At 60.9% G+C, this 16,718-nt stretch overlaps 1 protein-coding gene across 1 annotated transcript in view; it reads left to right on the top strand.

Annotated features, from left to right (window-relative positions):
• The window catches only part of LOC117646232 (amphoterin-induced protein 2), a 208,054-nt gene that overhangs the window by 115,560 nt on the left and 75,776 nt on the right, over positions 1-16,718 (top strand). The window lies entirely within an intron of this gene.

The raw sequence follows: 16,718 nt of genomic DNA on the forward strand, positions 1-16,718 counted from the left end.
ATTTACTTTTAGTTGGCCAGTCCCTTCCTTTTCCGAACCATGTCCTGACCACTGAGTGCTGTTTGCGTCGCGTTGCGGGTCGAGCCGTCCGGAGCAACCCCGTCCCGAACGGGCAAGGCTCATCCCAGCTGTGGCGCCATTGACTGCGTTGCCAGCGTTACGTGAGGGTTGCTAAGTCCTTCGGGAGGCAGCACAGCTGTGTGTTCAAGTGACACTCATCAAGATTGCAGCTGCCCCAAGCCAAGTCCTTCGGGAGGAGGTGCGGCGGAGTTTTGACCAACCAAAAACTCCCACCGCGGGGACCCGCCTACAACACCTGCGGAGTGGGACGTCACCGCCGGCGACCCCGCCATGACAGAGGCCAGGCAACCAGCTGGACGGCGGTGTGTATCAACGAGCGTTGCCCGGCAGATGCTGAGACCTAGCCGCTGCTCTCTGATTACGGCCAACAACCAGAGAGAGCTGCAAGTAACCAAGCCCAGTGCCCTGGGACCACTGTGCCAGGAGCGATCGGCCGGCACGGAGTGCCATTCCATCAGCTTGACCTGTCTTGTCCTGTCACCGACTTGGAGACAGCTACAGAGTGTTGCCGAGTCCGTATGGAGGAGGCACGGCGGTTCGTATCACCTGGCCGTCGCCCACGCCAAGTCGGGTTACCGAGGAGGCCCCTGGACCACCGGACCAGAGGAGGGACACGAGAGCATCGCAACGCCGAACCACAGCAGAGCACACTGCGTCACGGAAGCCGTGCTCCGACGAGGGACATGCCGAAGGGGACGGCGTTGTCAGCAGCGCAGTACGACCGTCGTGCAAGTCATCAACCGAAGACGACATTTTGAACACTAAAAGACTATATTCAATTTTTTTTCCGGTTCTTTCGTGAATGTATTCTTTAGGCTCATCAAATTTTTCTCCTGAGACGGTGCAAACAAGGAAGACAGTTTTAGAAACGAGGACGTTTGCTTCGGAAGGAGGGGGAGCAGGCTTTACAGTTAGGAATTTAGTTCTAGAAGCAAGGGTAGGAGTAAGGTAGGAGTAAGTTAAGGTTTAAATGTAATTAAATATTAATAAAACTAGACCACCAAGTACTGTAGTAAAAAAGTAAAAAGAAAGTCAGTTATATCAGTTCAAGTAAACTTTCAAAATTGGTAATGAATTTCACGTCGTTGTTTCGACTTTCCGCCCGTCAGTACAACATCAAGATGAGGACATCTTTTCTTAAAGGGGGAGGATGTCGGGGAAGCGCCGGAGTTTAAAAGGCGCGGGCCGGAAAGTCGAAGCAGCGACGCGCTGCATCAGCAGTCGCGCCGCCGGCCAGCTTGAAGGGCCGCGCGAGCGCGACCGGCAGACGTGTCTCGGCCCCCGACTGGACAACACCTTCCGTCAGTGAGTACTTGGTGGTCGAACCTTAAGTGAATCCCTGAGTCCTTAATTGACCCCTCACGAAATTATCCTAAGAGTCAGTATTGTGGTCTTGCGGGTAGCATTGCTCAGCCAATCTACACTCCCAAGTACACCGTAGGGGCACAATATTGAGTCCGCTGTCTGGGCCGGAAAAGGCAGGGTAGTCATTTCGGTAAACTCCTCGTCCAATCAACGCGAGCCGCGTGTAATGCGCGAGACAACCGCTCGCATCGACGTAAAAACGGAAACTAAGCTCCTTATTTTAGATCTATATTTTCTATCTCTCTCGCTCTCTTTTTCCTCCGCAGCGACTGTCTGTACCGCCATGCATCATGCCTTCTTTATCTAGGTCTTTTATTTTTCCGGCGCACTCAAGGACGCTGCTCTCCCTTCCTGTAATTTGAAATTTATCGCGCGCTAGATAGCAAGAGCAGCAGAATTGACGTCCTCGCGGCTCAATCTTCGCAGTGCTGCCGCAGAGCGGAACACACACACCTGCCTTTGCACCTCCTTTTTGCCTCACAATTATATTCCCCCTCCCACTCGCACCTTTTCATGTCTTTCGCCCAGTTTACGACTGTTCTCCACTTCTTCATCACGCTCATCATATAAAGCCTCTGTCTTTCTCTCTCTTTCTCTCTCTCCTGCCGCCGGTATTTTGGCTGCGTAACAGCGGGCATCATGCTCACACTCGTGCATGCTATCGCAGCCGCATACCTCATCAACACCAACACACATGCCCCGACTTCCCGTCTCTCACTGGGTCACACACACGCACACACACACACACACATGCAGGTGTGCGCGCACCTACACGTACACGGAAGAAAATAATGGAAAGGGTGCGGCCATTGTGTCGTGGGTGAGAGGTACCGACCATGCTTGATGGATTTTCTTTGTGTTGCCGTTCCCAGACCGAGGGGCGGGGAGGGGGAGAGGGTTGTTGTGTGTGTGTGTGGGTGCACGTATTCTGCCCCCTCCCCCTTCCGGTGGCAGGCACGCCGCGCTCCGCCCGTTTACCTGGCGAGCGCCTGGAGTGATACCGTCCCGCCGCGCAGGGCCGTGGTGCGGGCCGGCGTCTGGCGTCCGCCAGGCGCTCGACGGCGTGCTCGCGGCCTCGGACACCAGCAGGACTGGCCGACGGACGGGTCGTCCTCGGCGAGGAGCAGCGCGGCCGCAGGATTTATTCGGCTGTCGTCTTTGTGCAAGCCAGTCCATTAGAGTGGGACAAAGGAAGGACATTCAAGGTTGGGGCGCTCTGTCTGTCCGTCCCTCTCGCACTCGGGGAGCGTCTTCAAGATGTGCGACGGAGACGGCACGCCACTGCTGGCCCGGCCAGCAGACAGCGCGGTGGGTCTCGAGGCGCTTTTGTCGCTGTGCCTGGCTGTGCCTGGCTGTGCCTGGCGGTGCGAACCTGTTCGGGGAGGTAGGTGTGGCGGACAGCCCCGAGGGGTTCGGGGGCTGGGGCTTCGGGCTCGGCCGGCTTTCTCGCTGGACTTCTGACAGGAACGAACGAAACGCGGCCCGCCTTCATCATCAGTTACTTGCCCAGAGGGACATTAATTATTTGGACCACTGCTGGCCGTCAGCTACCGGGTGCTGCAAGTGGTGCGTTGGGGCTTCTCTCGCCCGGCGAGGCCATCACGACGGGTTTGATGGCGTGCTGGGGTGGCCGGCCTGACTCGCAGCGTCGGAGCGGTTCGCCTCGAGGCGTCACAAAATCTCCTCGAATCATGAATCAGCGAAATGAGTCCAGTCGTCGTCGTGGGGGGGGGGGGGAGGGCTCCCGTCCCTCACCAATCCCTTGTTCACCTCATCCATCTTGGCCCATTGTTCCTCACATTTTATCTTGTCTCGTCCACTGCTTCTAATCATCCCTAACCCTGCTAGCAGTGCTGGCCTCACTTTCTCCTTTTCATGCCGCCCGACCGGGCAGGCTGGGGCGGGGTGGGGTGGGATGGAGCCCCAACAGCCCCGATTGTTCTGCCTCTCAGTCTGTCTGTTAGTGTGTCCGTCCGTCAGCCCTTTTGGCTTTCGCTGCCCGCCTGTCTGCCTACCCGGCTGCCAGCTGTCTGTCTCCTGCCCGACTGCTCGGCTGCCAGCCTGTCTACACTGGCAGTGTCAAAGCTTCCTTTTTGGGCCTCTCTTCTCACCTTTGGCCAGCCTCCTGGCCGAGCCATTAGGCCCTCGGCCGCCCCTGGCCCGTAAATGGGTTCTAGCGCTCGTCCCGACCTCTGCAACTCGACGCTCGGCAACGCTCGGCAGCGCTCGGGAACGCTCGGCGCGAGCGAAGCGCGCTGGCGCTCCGTATTATTTATTTCATGTCCGAGATGAGGCGCGTACTGTGCGTGCATTCCCGGGGTGAGTTACGGTGTAACTACTAGCCCATTTCGCTGGCCACCAGCCACGCCAGGGACACGCACCTCTCTCTCTCTCTACCCTCTCCTTCTCTCTCCCTCTATCTTTCTCTCTCTCTTTCTCTCTCTCTCTCTCTCTCTCTCTCTCTCTCTCTCTCTCTTTCTCTCTCTCTCTCTCTCACACACACACACACTCAGGCGCCGCGCAAGCTCCTGCCCCTCCCAGACAAGTCCCTAAAACCGTGAGCGCATGAACTTTCCGACGCACACGAAATTGTAAAACTGTGAACAAGTTGTTCAGTTTGGCGAGCCGCCTTGTCACATCGGACTGTTTTTCATGAAGCTGAGCCGCACACGGAAATGACCGGGAACAGAGAGCAACTCAGCCGCAGCGAAAAAACCAGGCGTCATTTTTCTCCCTCTCGCCGCATGAATTGCCCCAATTTGTCTCGTGAAAAACAATTGAATGCCGGTCATTTCGTTTTAATGGACACGAGGCGGTACTTGTTGAAGGCCGTCACCGCGGCGGCTCGCGCGGCGGCCTACGCTTGCAGTGTGCACACCAGGTGAAGCCACCCCCATTTTTCGTCTTGGAGGTTCAACGCTCCAGGCATCGATCTGTGACCCCCTCGGCTGGACAAGAGGCTCGACTCCAGCCGGCCGGCCAGAGCGGCCAGCCCCAAAGCCCCGCTGGCTGGACCTCGTCCCCACGGCGTGGTGCAGCGTAGCAGGGCACAGCACGGCACGGCACGGCACGGCACGGCGTGGCGGTCTGGTGGCGGGGCGGAGCGCAGTGGGCCGTTTCTCATCCCTAATAATCCCTGGCCTCCTCGGCCTGGCCGACCTCTCTGCCCCACCCGCGCCGCCTCAACCCACCGCCCGGCCCCAGGGTCTAAGGTGCGGATGAGGCTGGGTCCCAGGGGCACGGGGAGCACTGGCGGCGGGTGGGGCGGGGCCCTAGCCGAGGCAAAACTCCGCTCCGAACATGATTCGCCGGGCCACCGAATCCCATCGCCAGGCACGCTTTCTTTTTACTTCATCCCGTAAAGGCGTCGCGCTGCGTGGCGCCGCCGCGTCTCCAGCGCCTTTGGCCGGTGGCGTCGCGGCCAAGCAGTGCCGGGCAGGCGGGCCGGCCTACCGGTGTGGCGCTCGGCTGACGTGGTGCGCGCACTTTGCAAGCGCGGGATTAACGCCACCAATGGGCGCGGGGCTCCGCGGGGCTCCGCGACGACGAACCGAAAGCCCGCGGGGAAGCCTGCTGCCGCGGAAAGCCGGGCCGAGCCGGGCTGAATCCCAGATGACCCACTTCTGTCGCGACCAGCACCGCGCCACGCCGCGATGGCGATGGTGTATACATTGTGCGCCCGGAACTTTTCTGGGCTGTGCCCAGCTAGACCGTCCTTCTGTACCAAGTCCCGATAGTCCCCCTCCCCCTTCCTGCCATTCTCTCCCTTCCGCTGTGGCCCCCTGGGCCCCCGCCCTCTTCCCCGCCCCCTCCCCGTGGGCCCCCCTTTCGCCCTGTCAGCCCCACGCCACGCATCTTTCTCGGGTGCCATCCACGCCCGGAGCTCTGGAGATTTGTTTTGTGTCGGAGTGGTGCACGCATTGTGGAGGGACACGGCCTGCAGTACTGCCTGTCTCGCCCTGGAGGCCGTCAAGGCCGTCAAGGGGTCGCCCTCCCACACTGGGAATGGAAGAGTCGTGTTCAGGACCGTATTCTGGGTGAGGTAGGTTTTGCCACCATAGTTTTGGATCAGCCGGAAGGACCCACCTTCACATTACTCCTTGCCCAAAATGTTACTCCTGATTATGAATTTAACATTTGTCAGTGCATGCACGGTACCCGCATACCCGAACGGATTGCCCATCCGATGACGCAACCTCACTCGTGCAGACTTTTTGTCCCGTTTTGCAGTTTCTCTTTGCCGTGAGCTTGATGCCGTCGTCCCTCTCGTACCTGAGTCGCTGATCGAGTTTCTGGAAGTGCAGCGCGCCCGCCAACGAACCGAACGCCTCCCACCGCCTCCTCTTCCTTTTTCTCTTTTTTTCCCTCTCTCTCTCTCTCTCTCTCTCTCTCTCTCTCTCTCTCTCTCTCTCTCTCTCCCCCTCTCTGGTCTTGGTTCGGGTCGGGTCATCAGCAATATTCTAAGAAGGAGGGGATGAGCGAACAAGTTTGGCTGCTCCCGTGTGGCTCACTGTTCTTCTTTTATCTACTGGCCCGAATAATTATCTCCGGCCTCGTGGCCGAGCCTGCACTGTAAAACAAGTTAAGACCCTAACTCAACGAACTTTTCCTCGATTTTTGACTTCACATTTTCTTGCATTGTGGCACTGCTGTAGGCTAGCATCCAAGCCGTATATCGTTAAATTGTTCACAGAAATTAGTGCGTTAGTGAGTTCCAACTAAGTGGTCTGCCGCATGTCCCAATCTAAATAAGAAAGCTAACCGTTCGTTGCTAAAATTTGGCCACGATTGCGATTCTAGTGGTGAATTAGGTAGTGGCAAACTGAACAGCCGCCCCAGGCCGATGCGTACAGCGACGAGGTAATTTGAGGCCGCGATTCGGCCAACTACTTTGTGCGGCAACAAAGGGCTGCCGAGCCGCGCCGAGCCGCGCCGCGTTTAGCGTCCAACTCGCAAGAAGGCTTGATTGTTTGGTAAGTCCCGTGGCAACAAACCGCCGCCTGTTTGCCATCCGGCCGACTGGGCCAGGCCAGACTAGGCCGGCCGGGCCCGCGCGCCCTGCGAGCTGCGCCAAATAAAGCACACAGAGCCTCAGCAGCCTCCGGCCTTGCCGGGGGCGTGCGTACTGCGCGAGGGAAGGGTGCAGGGCCTACAGTGCCACGGGCCGCAAGGCTCTGGCGGCAAAAACCACGCTTTCGGAGGCGACCTTGACTCGGCGACCCCACTCCGCGCTCCTTCAAGGTATTGGCAGGGAGGCGAGGGCACCTCGGGCACCCCACGCCAAGGTTATGTATGGCCGCCCTTCAAGAGTCCATCAGCGTTCGCCAAGATCATCTAGTGGGCTGAAAGGGGGCGAGAGGGGAGGGAGAGAGAGAGAGAGAGAGAGAGAGAGAGAGAGAGAGAGAGAGAGAGAGAGAGAGAGAGAGAGAGAGAGAGAGATGGGGTGAAAACGGTCGGATGGACTAACTTTCGAGGGCCTCAGCTCAAGTTGCACGATGGGGATCAAGGTTTGCCGTGCGTAAGGTTACTCATGTCCCGCGTGAGCTGAATTTTCTCCTTCCCACCACACGCCTGTTCGGCTGCTGTCAGACTTTGGCTTCGCGGCTTTGGCTTCGAGTAGGTCACGCTGGAATCGCGGTGAAACATTTGTGTGCGCGTAATTAGTTGAAAAATGGTAACGCGTTGGTGATGGTGAGAGAGACTTGTTGCTTTTTCCATTTGGAAGATTAACAGTCAGAATTAAACATGCCCACGGTTTTGTTTGCGTTCCTCCGTTCCTTTGCAGCTTTTGCGACGCTCAACGTTTCATTCTATCCGCAGCTTCCCCTTTGAAGACGCATTCGCGGCGACGGAGAAGTACCTACAGTGTGCCGTAACATGCACCTGCAAAGGTGGATTATTTCTCATCGCAGTAAGTGTAGAGCTCGAGTGAAACAGCCCTGGGGTGTCCCTGTCCCTCGTCGCGGCGTCATCTACCCCCTGCCCTCGGCCCGCCCCCCGGCCTGCCCCCGGCCTGCCCCCGGCCGTGGCCCCGCCGAGGAGGAGCGCTTGAGAGTAATGAGATTTCAGGAGTCACGTGGCGGAGGGCAGGGTGGGGCGGGGCGCGGCGGGTTGCGCGGCCCCAAGACGAGCCAGGCAGCTGTGGCTGCGACGCGCCACGGCCTCCACGGCCGCAAGCCTGCCGCGCGTCCCAAGCAGGGCGAAGCAGAGCGCCGCCAAGTACCCAGTACCTGACGCAACAACAAGGCCTGGCTCCGTGCGGGGGCGCGGCGTGCGTGACCGCCATGGTGACGCGAACGGCCACCTTGGTGCCGTGCTTGGTCTCGAGCAGGCTGCCGGTCGTTGCCGCCACTGCAGTGTAGCTTCGCGTGCCGACGGCGATGACCGGCATGTCGGCGGCCGCCCTGGCGGCCTCCACGTTGGCAGCTGGGCCCCGAACGCTTCGCTCGTATTGCCCTGATTGCGTGGAGGCCGGCCCGACGGCCCGACAATGCAAAGCTCGACGGTCAACAGCGAGTCGCGTTGTGTACCTTTCATAATTCAGGGACCTTGGACAAATCCGCGGCGGATGCGCTGCCATTTGCCTTTTCCGGGAGCGTGCTGCAAAATCAAATTACCAGCGAGAGCCGCGCAGAGGCCGGGTTTGCGCAGAGGCCGGGCGGGGGCTGGCTGAGCTGGGGCCGGCTGGGGCCTGGCCGAGGGCTCGCTAGTTGTTAGTTCCGTCTCCCGCTCATCTCGCGGGGCCATGCCTCAGAAGGACAGCCACCCCGCCGGCCTCGCTGCCCCGCCCCCGCCTCGGCCGCGCATCGCTGCAGCCGACAAATAAGCCGTGTTTGTTTTCCCGTCAAAAATACCCGCACCGACAACCTCGCCTTGCCGTGCCGTGCCTCGCCCGTCGCTGCGAGCATTACCAAGTGAAATTCCTTTTTCAAGCGCCCCGCCCCGCCGCCACTCGGTGCCTCAGCCCCGGTCGCCGGGTCCCACTTTGGCCGCTTTGAGATTCACCTGCGCCGCCTTTATTTTTGATGCCCCGGGGCGGTCCGGTCCGGTCCGGTCCGACTCGGTCTGGTCTGACCAGCGGAGAGTCGGTCGGGACGTCGGCGGGACGTCGGCGGGACTCTACCGGAAACGAGGCGAATGACTGACTCGCCCCAGGCCGCCCCGGGCCAGCCAGTCAATTTCACCGGGAGACGCGTCGTCGCGGCGCTGGCACACACTCAGCGCGCACACACGGCACATGTATATTTTAAGCCGAATTTGGACGCACCGCGCTCTCATTTGCAAATTGTTTTTTTTTTTGTGTTGTCGTTTTTTCCATCGCGTCGCCGTGACGACGGCGCGACGCGGCGCCGCCCCGGCCGCTCGCTTTTTAATTTAATTTTATTTAGTGCAGCCGCACTGTGCCAGCGGCGCCTACAATGGAAGCGGGGCGGCGGCGCGGCGCGTGCGAAGTGCATCCGCGACGAGCGGCGGCGCGTTTAAAAGCCGCGCGTGCGTACGGCGCGCGCCGCGTAATCCGAAGGGAAAGGAAAAGTGGAGGGAAATTTTAATTTACTGTCGCATGGAATTGGAGGGAGGGGCTCGCGAGAACGGCGGCGGCAACGGCGGCGGCAAGAAAAACAAGACGAGGGAAAAATGAAAATGGCACTTGGCTGTTTAATTAAAAGCCAAGCCGTGCGCCTTGGACAGTATCGAGTCCCTGTTTCGACGCTGGCCCAGTCCCAGGGATTCTGCGCGCCTCGCCTCGCTGCCACCGCACCCTCACGGCCCGGGCAAACCTCCGGGTCTGATTACAGGTGGGCCCCACTCGGCCGCCTCGCCTGACTTGACTCGGTACACGGCGGGCTGGGCCTGGGCCTCGGCCTGCCCCGAGAGGGCCTTCCCCACGACCTCGGCGACCCTCACGACGATCACAGCGAGGCGGACCCCGGACCCTGGCGGGCCCCGGCGGGGCCAGCGGCCTCTAATCGCCCAGCACACCTAGTCTCTATCAATCAGAGCCTTCATCAATCAGCCAATCAGGGGGCGGCGGGGCGGGGAAGGGGGCCTCCGAGGGGAGGGGGTGGGGGGCACCTACGCCCTTTCCCCGAAACCCATCACACTCAGCGAGTAGCGCGCCAGCCCGAAATGACTTTAAAATTTGACGTCGGAAGGGTGGGGGTTGGGGGCGCCCGGCTGACGCGCTCCCGCAGGCCCTCTTCTTGGTGCCGGCGTGCCGTGCTGGCGTGCCGTGCCGGCGTGCCGCCCACACGTGCTGGCCACAATTACTTTGACGGCGCTCTGAATATTGCAGAGTCCGTCTGTGTCCGCCCCAGCATCCCGCCGTCCCGGCCATCCCGGCCATCCCCTTTGCAGACAGCCCCCCTTTCGCATTTCCATCCGTCGTATATGAACGCATTTTCCAACAACACGAAACAAGCATTTTCGACCGTCAGGATTAAGTCTCTTTTTTTTAAGCCTCACGCGCCGCGTTTTTGTTTGGCTTTCTCGTTTCTCTTTTGTTGTTGGTTCCATTCGTACTTGACCGCCCCGCCGCCAGGCGTGTCCGTCACTTAGTGACGGAGTGGCTTCTGTCCGAACACAGTGGAATTCCAGCAGCCCGAGCCCCCCCCCCCTCCCCCCGGCCCGCGCATGTATCCAGCCCTTAAACAAAAGACGAAAAAGAGCTACCTGATTGGTCGACGCAGCCAAGGACGACCAAAAAAACGCAGCCCGAGATTTATTACTTTGGGTTTTATCTGCCCCCCTCCGGATCCAAGATGCACGCATCATGGGCCGATAATGTGCAGCGGGCTGGCCATAAGGATTATTGGATTTCTGTCTTGATCCACTAAGTGGGAGCAAAATGGAGCCGGAAAGAGGAACGGGGGCGGAAGGCTACTTCCGGGCTCTCCGCTCTGTCTCTCTCGCACCCGCGAGGGCGTGCCGTCGAGGCGCGAGAGGAACGGGGCACGGATCGAGAGTCCGGGGCGGGCGGTCTGCTGATTAATCCGCTTGGCGGCGGCCAGGCCCGGGCAGGTCGCTCGATCGGCCACAAACCGGTAGGTCTGTCTCAACAACACTGCCGAGTGTCAAACGCAGCCAAACTTGGACTGGCTCCTCGTGTCCGCCCCTGCACTGCTAATCCAGGAGGGCCGGAAGGGGCTCGCGGTCAACCGGGCAGAGACAGGTCCGCCCTCGGGTCCGGGTCCGACCGACCGATGCCCGGTGACTCCGTGCCCTCAATCCTTTGCAATTAGTGTTGCAGGCTGCGTTATTCATGGAGTACACTGCGTGTCACAAACAAGCAGACAGACACGCCTCGCACTTTCAAGTTGTTGTTTCTTTCTACCTGAGATAAACCCCGCAACAGCAGCGCACAATGGCAGGCATTTTGAGTCGACAGGTGACCCTGGCAGGCTGAGCAGGCTGGGCCGGCCTTGCAGTGGTGCGTGCTGAATCCAGCGGGCGATACGGTGGCGGGCTGGCCTAGCCAGCGAGGCTAGAGGTAAATGAGGTCGTAGCCCTCCCAAGCCAGGGCTCGGCCAGGGCTCGGCTAGGGCTCGGACAAGGCTTCGGCCAGGTAGTCCAGTCCCAGAGCCTCTGGTCGAGGTCCTTTACGGCCAGGCCGTTGGCCAGGCCGGCCGGCCGGCTGGGCGACGCGACACGCCGTTTGATCCACAAAGGCCCTGCTCCCTCCAGTGGCCGGCCGGCCCGCCCGCAAACTTATCTTATGAAATATTGAGCAGGGTCGCCAACGGTGACATAAATATGTCGCGCAAACTTTCCCCGCGCGGTATTGACATTTTTCAGGGCAGTTCACGAAGACGAGCGTCCAGGCCTCTCCACGCGGAGGACCTTCCGTTTCAGAGGTCGCTGATCAAACTCGCCGAAAGTCGTTTCAGCGCCGATGTCGGGGGGAGACTGGCGGTTCGAGTATCGCCACCAATTCGTTTACTCGTCCCGGACTCGCTGGCCGAACCGACGCACACCAGCCTGTCATTCTTCGAAAGTCGCCTCGCGATTGACAGCTTCCGGATTGCCAATCTGGAACTCGCGGCATCGGCGATGACCACTCCGCGGAACTTTTCGCATAATGGCATCCTGATTTTTTTTTCCTGGCAGTGCAGTTCCGCATGCTGCTTTACGTGGCCTTGCCATTCTTATCTCGTTTGCAGCTGGACGCGCATGCGCGCCAGCGGGGCGCCAAAGTTAGGACCAAGACCCGCGTGAGCCTGGCCGAGCCGAGCCTGCCTGCACGGCTTGTCTCTATTATGTGCGCCTTCACGCCAACCTTCGCCGGCAACTACTTGTGTCAGTTGGCGGCCGTGGCTCCGGACCGCGGGGCGACCAGGCAAGCACCCGCCCGCTTCTCACACTCGGATCTAATAACAATAACAAAAACACGGTCCAGGAGAAAGCGGCACTTTGTGTGAGTCGCCCGGAATTTCCGCTCTCGTTGGACGCGCGTTTAGAATGTATCGCGCTCCGGGAATGATTGAATTGCTGGCGCAATTCACAATCAGCGAGCTGGCAAAAAGCGAAGGTACGCTGCTAAGTGGGCAGCTTTAATGACTGGAAGCGTCCCAGCCGATAGACAGTCAATTGGACGATTTTGCGCTAGCGGCATTTTACCCACGAATTCGTACGCAAAATCGCACAAATGCATGTGAAATTGACAGCAAGGAAATTTAGGGTAAACTCGTTTCTTCCTCTTCAGTCTCCCATTCGCTGCCAGACATCTGCTGGGAAACCGGGGGAAGGATGGAAGGATAAAGGAAAGTAGGAAAGAGAAAGAAGAAGAAAGAAAAAAAGCGAAGAATAGGAAGCAAACAAACGAACGTAAAACAGTTCTTGAATAAAAAGGCAATTCGTCCATAGAATTTATATATAACATCCTTTTTTTTCAGTGCAGATTCTCTGTAGGCTCCCGATAACATTAATTTTTTCCGAGTGTGCTCTCTGGCTCTGCAGCCCGCACTGCTTTCTTTTTCGTGGACAAACACAAATCCAGCGGGCAGTGTGTACACAGACACGTGGCACGGCGGCACGGCGGCGCGGCTTGGTGACCTCGGGCAGCGCAGAGCGGGCGGCGCAGAGCGGGCGGCGCAGAGCGGGCGGCGCAGAGCGGGCGGCGCAGAGCGGGCGGCGCAGAGCGGGCGGCGCAGAGCGCACACAGCCTGCCGGTCGGGAAGAAGCCGCATTCAATACTTTCCAAAAACAAACAAAATCGACTGTGTCAACGCGGGGACCCTTGTGTGTGCGTTCTGGCACGGCAACTGCAACGAGAAGGAGTAGTGGACGCGTGCACAACGCAAGAGCTATTATTTTTATTTTGCAATCGTGGATGATTCGCGGGACAGTCGGCAAACAAAACATTAAATTATTAGTGTTGAGCGGCAAATGGGATGGCGTTGAAGCGCGCGGGTCCCGGCGGGGTGGTCATCTGTGGTGGAGGCCCAATATTAATGCACAGCGCGCTGCAGGGCAGACTCTGTTGTTGGTCGAGTCGAGGTCGAGCGGCCACCAATCCCGGCCCCGTTTTTGGGAGGGTAAGGGCCGGCCTTAAGGAAACGGAAGGGTGGTGCGGGTCCAAAGGGCAGGAAGGGCAGCAAGGGAGGAAGGGGAGAGTGGCCGACTCGTAAATTGACTGCAGACCGTAAAAAGCAACCGGCCAGCCCGCCGCGCCGCGCTGTGTGGAGTGGAGGGCAACGCTCCTGAACAAGGATGCCGTTCGCCAGTTTGGAAAAGTTTGGGGCGCGCAAGGTGGGCAGCGGCTGGCTGCCTGGCTGGCCGGCTGGCTGCCTGCCTGGCTGCCTGCCTGGCTGGAGGCGACACACATGTGGCCGCAACAACGTGTCGAGCAAGCGACACGATTAGCATGAGCTTTCCGAAGCACTCCGGCCACCTTCTGCCACGATCACCTCATAAATCTGCCACACCTCCGTCCTGTCGGCCCCCGCCCCGCCCCACCCCGCCCCACTTCACCCCACCCCGCCACGGCGCCCCTCTCCGCGCGTGACTGCCTGAGCAGGAAGTGGGCCCTGCATGACGCATTAATTCAGTTTCAGCGCCGGCGCGCGCCGTGCGTGCACGCGCACGTGTGTGTGCAAGTGTAAATGTGTGGGTGAGCACGAGGGGCGTTGAGACAGAAAAGGAAGCAGCCTCGCCCTGCTCCGCGCGGCTCCGCGCGGTGTGTCCGTACGCGTGGATTGGTGCTGAGTGTGACATGGCACAAATGAATACGGGTGGGGTGGGAGGGGGTCTGGCCGAGGGGCTCGTTCGCTTCAAAAGAGAGAGGGGGGAAGGGGGGCCAGAGCAGGGGGAGGGGGGGGGAGGGGAGATCCTCACGAAGAGACAAAAGCCGGTCACTCATAACTCATTCGCATCACCATCAAGGGCCCACCGCGCGCGCGCGCCCCCCCCCCCCCCTCCCCCTTCTTCTCTCTCTCTCTCTCTCTCTCTCTCTCTCTCTCTCTCTCTCCACTCTTCTCCACACACACACACACACACACGCCGTTCTCATATCCGACCGGCCCGCGGAACGGCTCCAGGCCCGTTACTTCTTATCACCGCGCGGGCCCATCTGGGGCGATAAATGGCTCGAAAAATGTCAAGTTGGCAAACCCCCGCCAAGCAGGCCAGGCAGGCCGAGCAGGCCGAGCACCGCGTCTGGCCCAGTCTGGCCGGCCGGGCCTCGGGGCCACAAAGGCCGCGGGGGCCTACACTACCTGCAGCGACATCTACCGGCCGCGTCGCGCAGCCAGCAGCTGCAGTGCGGGGACTGCTGGCTGGAACTCCATGTGCCGATCAAGTGGACTGGCCCGCCACGCCGCGCCCCGCGCACAGCGCCAGTCCCGTGGACGAGCTTGACGTGTCCTCCGCCCCGCCCCGCCCCACCCCGGCGCACCCCGCAGCGCACAGCCCTCGAATGTGATTGATCAAGGCCTTTTCATTGCGTCCGATGAAAGACTGTCGTATCAATATCCTTTTTTCAACTGTTTGCTGTTGCTCCCGTTCGTTGCGCCACACACACACACACACACACACACACACACACACACCAAAAGCGCGCGCTCGCGACCGCATAGTCTTCCATCCTGTCCGTTTTGATCCTCTCCCTTTGACCCTGTGCCGTCCCCGCCCCTCCCACCCCACGCCGCAGGCCCGCAGGCCTCATATGGCCTGTGTGAGGGCGAGCAGGCGTTTTCAAGTCAAGTTGGATTTATAGCTCCTTTTTCTCGTCTTTCTTTTGCTTTTCATTTTCCACATACCGCCCTCCTCCTTCGCCTCCTTCTCCTCCTCCACCTTCCTCCCTCACCCCGACCGACGGGCCGCCTCCACCACGCTCAGCCGCTGAGAGGGCGCCACTGAACAGATTTTTCCTGGGCTTGCCGTCCGCGTGCGTGTGTTTGTGCGTCCGTGGGCGTCCGTCCGTCCGCGTGGGTGAGGGAGAGAGAGAGAGAGAGAGAGAGAGAGAGAGAGAGAGAGAGAGAGAGAGAGAGAGAGTGCTTCCTGCACAAAGTGTCAACGGCAACAGCATTATGGGGCCGAACCGCGTCGCCGCATTTAATGACCCGCGGAACATTTGAGCGCTTTCCTTTCCCTCGGCGGCCCTGCCTGCCCTGCCTGCGCCTTGCCTGCGCCTTGCAACAACACTTCTTTCCCCCGCTTGCCTCGTTTGCCGCGTGCGCCAATGGCCACCCACGGCCGCCCATGGCCGCCAATGGCAGCGTCGGCTCAAGTTGCTGGAGTGAGTGTACAGACGACCTGCCCCAACTCTATTACGGCCCGTGATTTACAACTTGCTGCCTTTCTTCGACAGCCCGGAGTAGAGGCCTCGTCGAGCCGCAGCCGCCGCCCCGACAGTGTAGTGTGGTGTAGTGTGTTGGCAGGGCCGGGCGGGGCCACCAATAAATATCGGCGCGCGATGGCGGCGCTGCCGCGGCAAAAGCTGCAACTATGCGCCCCGGCGAACGCGTCGCGACAGTGCGGCAGTGCGGCAGTGCGCCGGCCACTGCAACTAGATCACGGCGCGGGACGTGAGCCGAGCAATCGGAGGCGAAGTGGGTAGGCGCGTCGCTACGCAGGTGGCATACGCGGCCTCGGCAGCCATCATTTGTCTCGAGGCGCCGTGCCGCGCCGTGCCGTGGCGTGCAGGGTGATGGGGGCACGTTGCAGGCAGGCAGGTGATTTGTCAGGTTAAGGTCGTCTCCGTCTCGTCCGCGGCGGGGGCGGCGGGGGCGGCGGGGGGCGGCGGGGGCGGGCGCCTCAGGTGCCGTCCAAAGTGGCACACGGAGTCCCTCCGAAATATGAAGCGATAAGCGCGCGCGCTGCTTGCAGAAACCATGAGGCCCTTTGGGGTTGTTGATGCGGGTGGGGTCGGCGGGGCGGGGCGGGGCGGGGCGGGGCGGGGCGGGGCGGGGCGGGGCGGGGCGGGGCGGGGCGGTCTGGGCAGGCCGCGCCGCGTATTGGTGGACCGTCCCAACTGGGTCGAAAGGGCGGCCGTCCCGCGGGGCTTGGTGACCGCGGCGGGGAGCAGCACGGCGGCGTCGTTGGCGTGCAGCGCGCCTCGTCGCCATGTCGGATACACCTCCGCGACGACGCCCCGGCCGGCCCCCCAGGCCCCCAGGCCCCCCGGGCCCCACAGCCCCGCTGGTGACGCCCGCTCAGTCCCCGCGGGCCATAAAAACATAAGACGCGCACGAAAGCGGAGAATCGAACCACCGTCGCCGCCCCCTCCCCCTCTCGGTCGAAATGAGACGCCTTGGCAGGCCGTGCCGCCGTGCCGGGCTCGTCGCTGCATTGCTCGGCATTGCTGCATTCTCATCACCCACCCCACCGCTCGCTCGCCGTGCGTCCGCCAGACGCGTCGCTCTGCATGGAATCTGTCCGACTGTCACTTGGCGTGTCCATTTGCGCCGGGCTGTCCCCGGGCCTGTCCCCGGGCCTGTCCCCGGGCCTGTCCCCGGCCCGCGCCTGGGCCGCCCTGGGGCTGACGGCGCAGGTGGGGAAAGCAATAACCCGGTCCGCACTACTTACCCCCGCTCCGCGCGCCCTGCCCGCCCCGCGCGCCCTGCCCGCCCCGCGCGCCCCGCCGCCTCATATGTGCCCGCCGTGCGTCTTTGTCCGCGTGTGCCCCGCGCACACTGTGTGCACACAGCGCGAATGTGCTCCCGCCCCGTCACGGCTCGACGAGCCCGGCAGGCCCGGCATCTAGGCATACTGCAGCACCAACTCCTTCAGAAAATGGCCGCTCGACCGTGCAGTGCGTCGCGCGCAAAGAGAAGCAC

This window comes from Thrips palmi, unplaced genomic scaffold (assembly GCF_012932325.1).
Source record: "Thrips palmi isolate BJ-2018 unplaced genomic scaffold, TpBJ-2018v1 HiC_scaffold_19, whole genome shotgun sequence".
Lineage (NCBI taxonomy): Eukaryota > Metazoa > Arthropoda > Insecta > Thysanoptera > Thripidae > Thrips > Thrips palmi.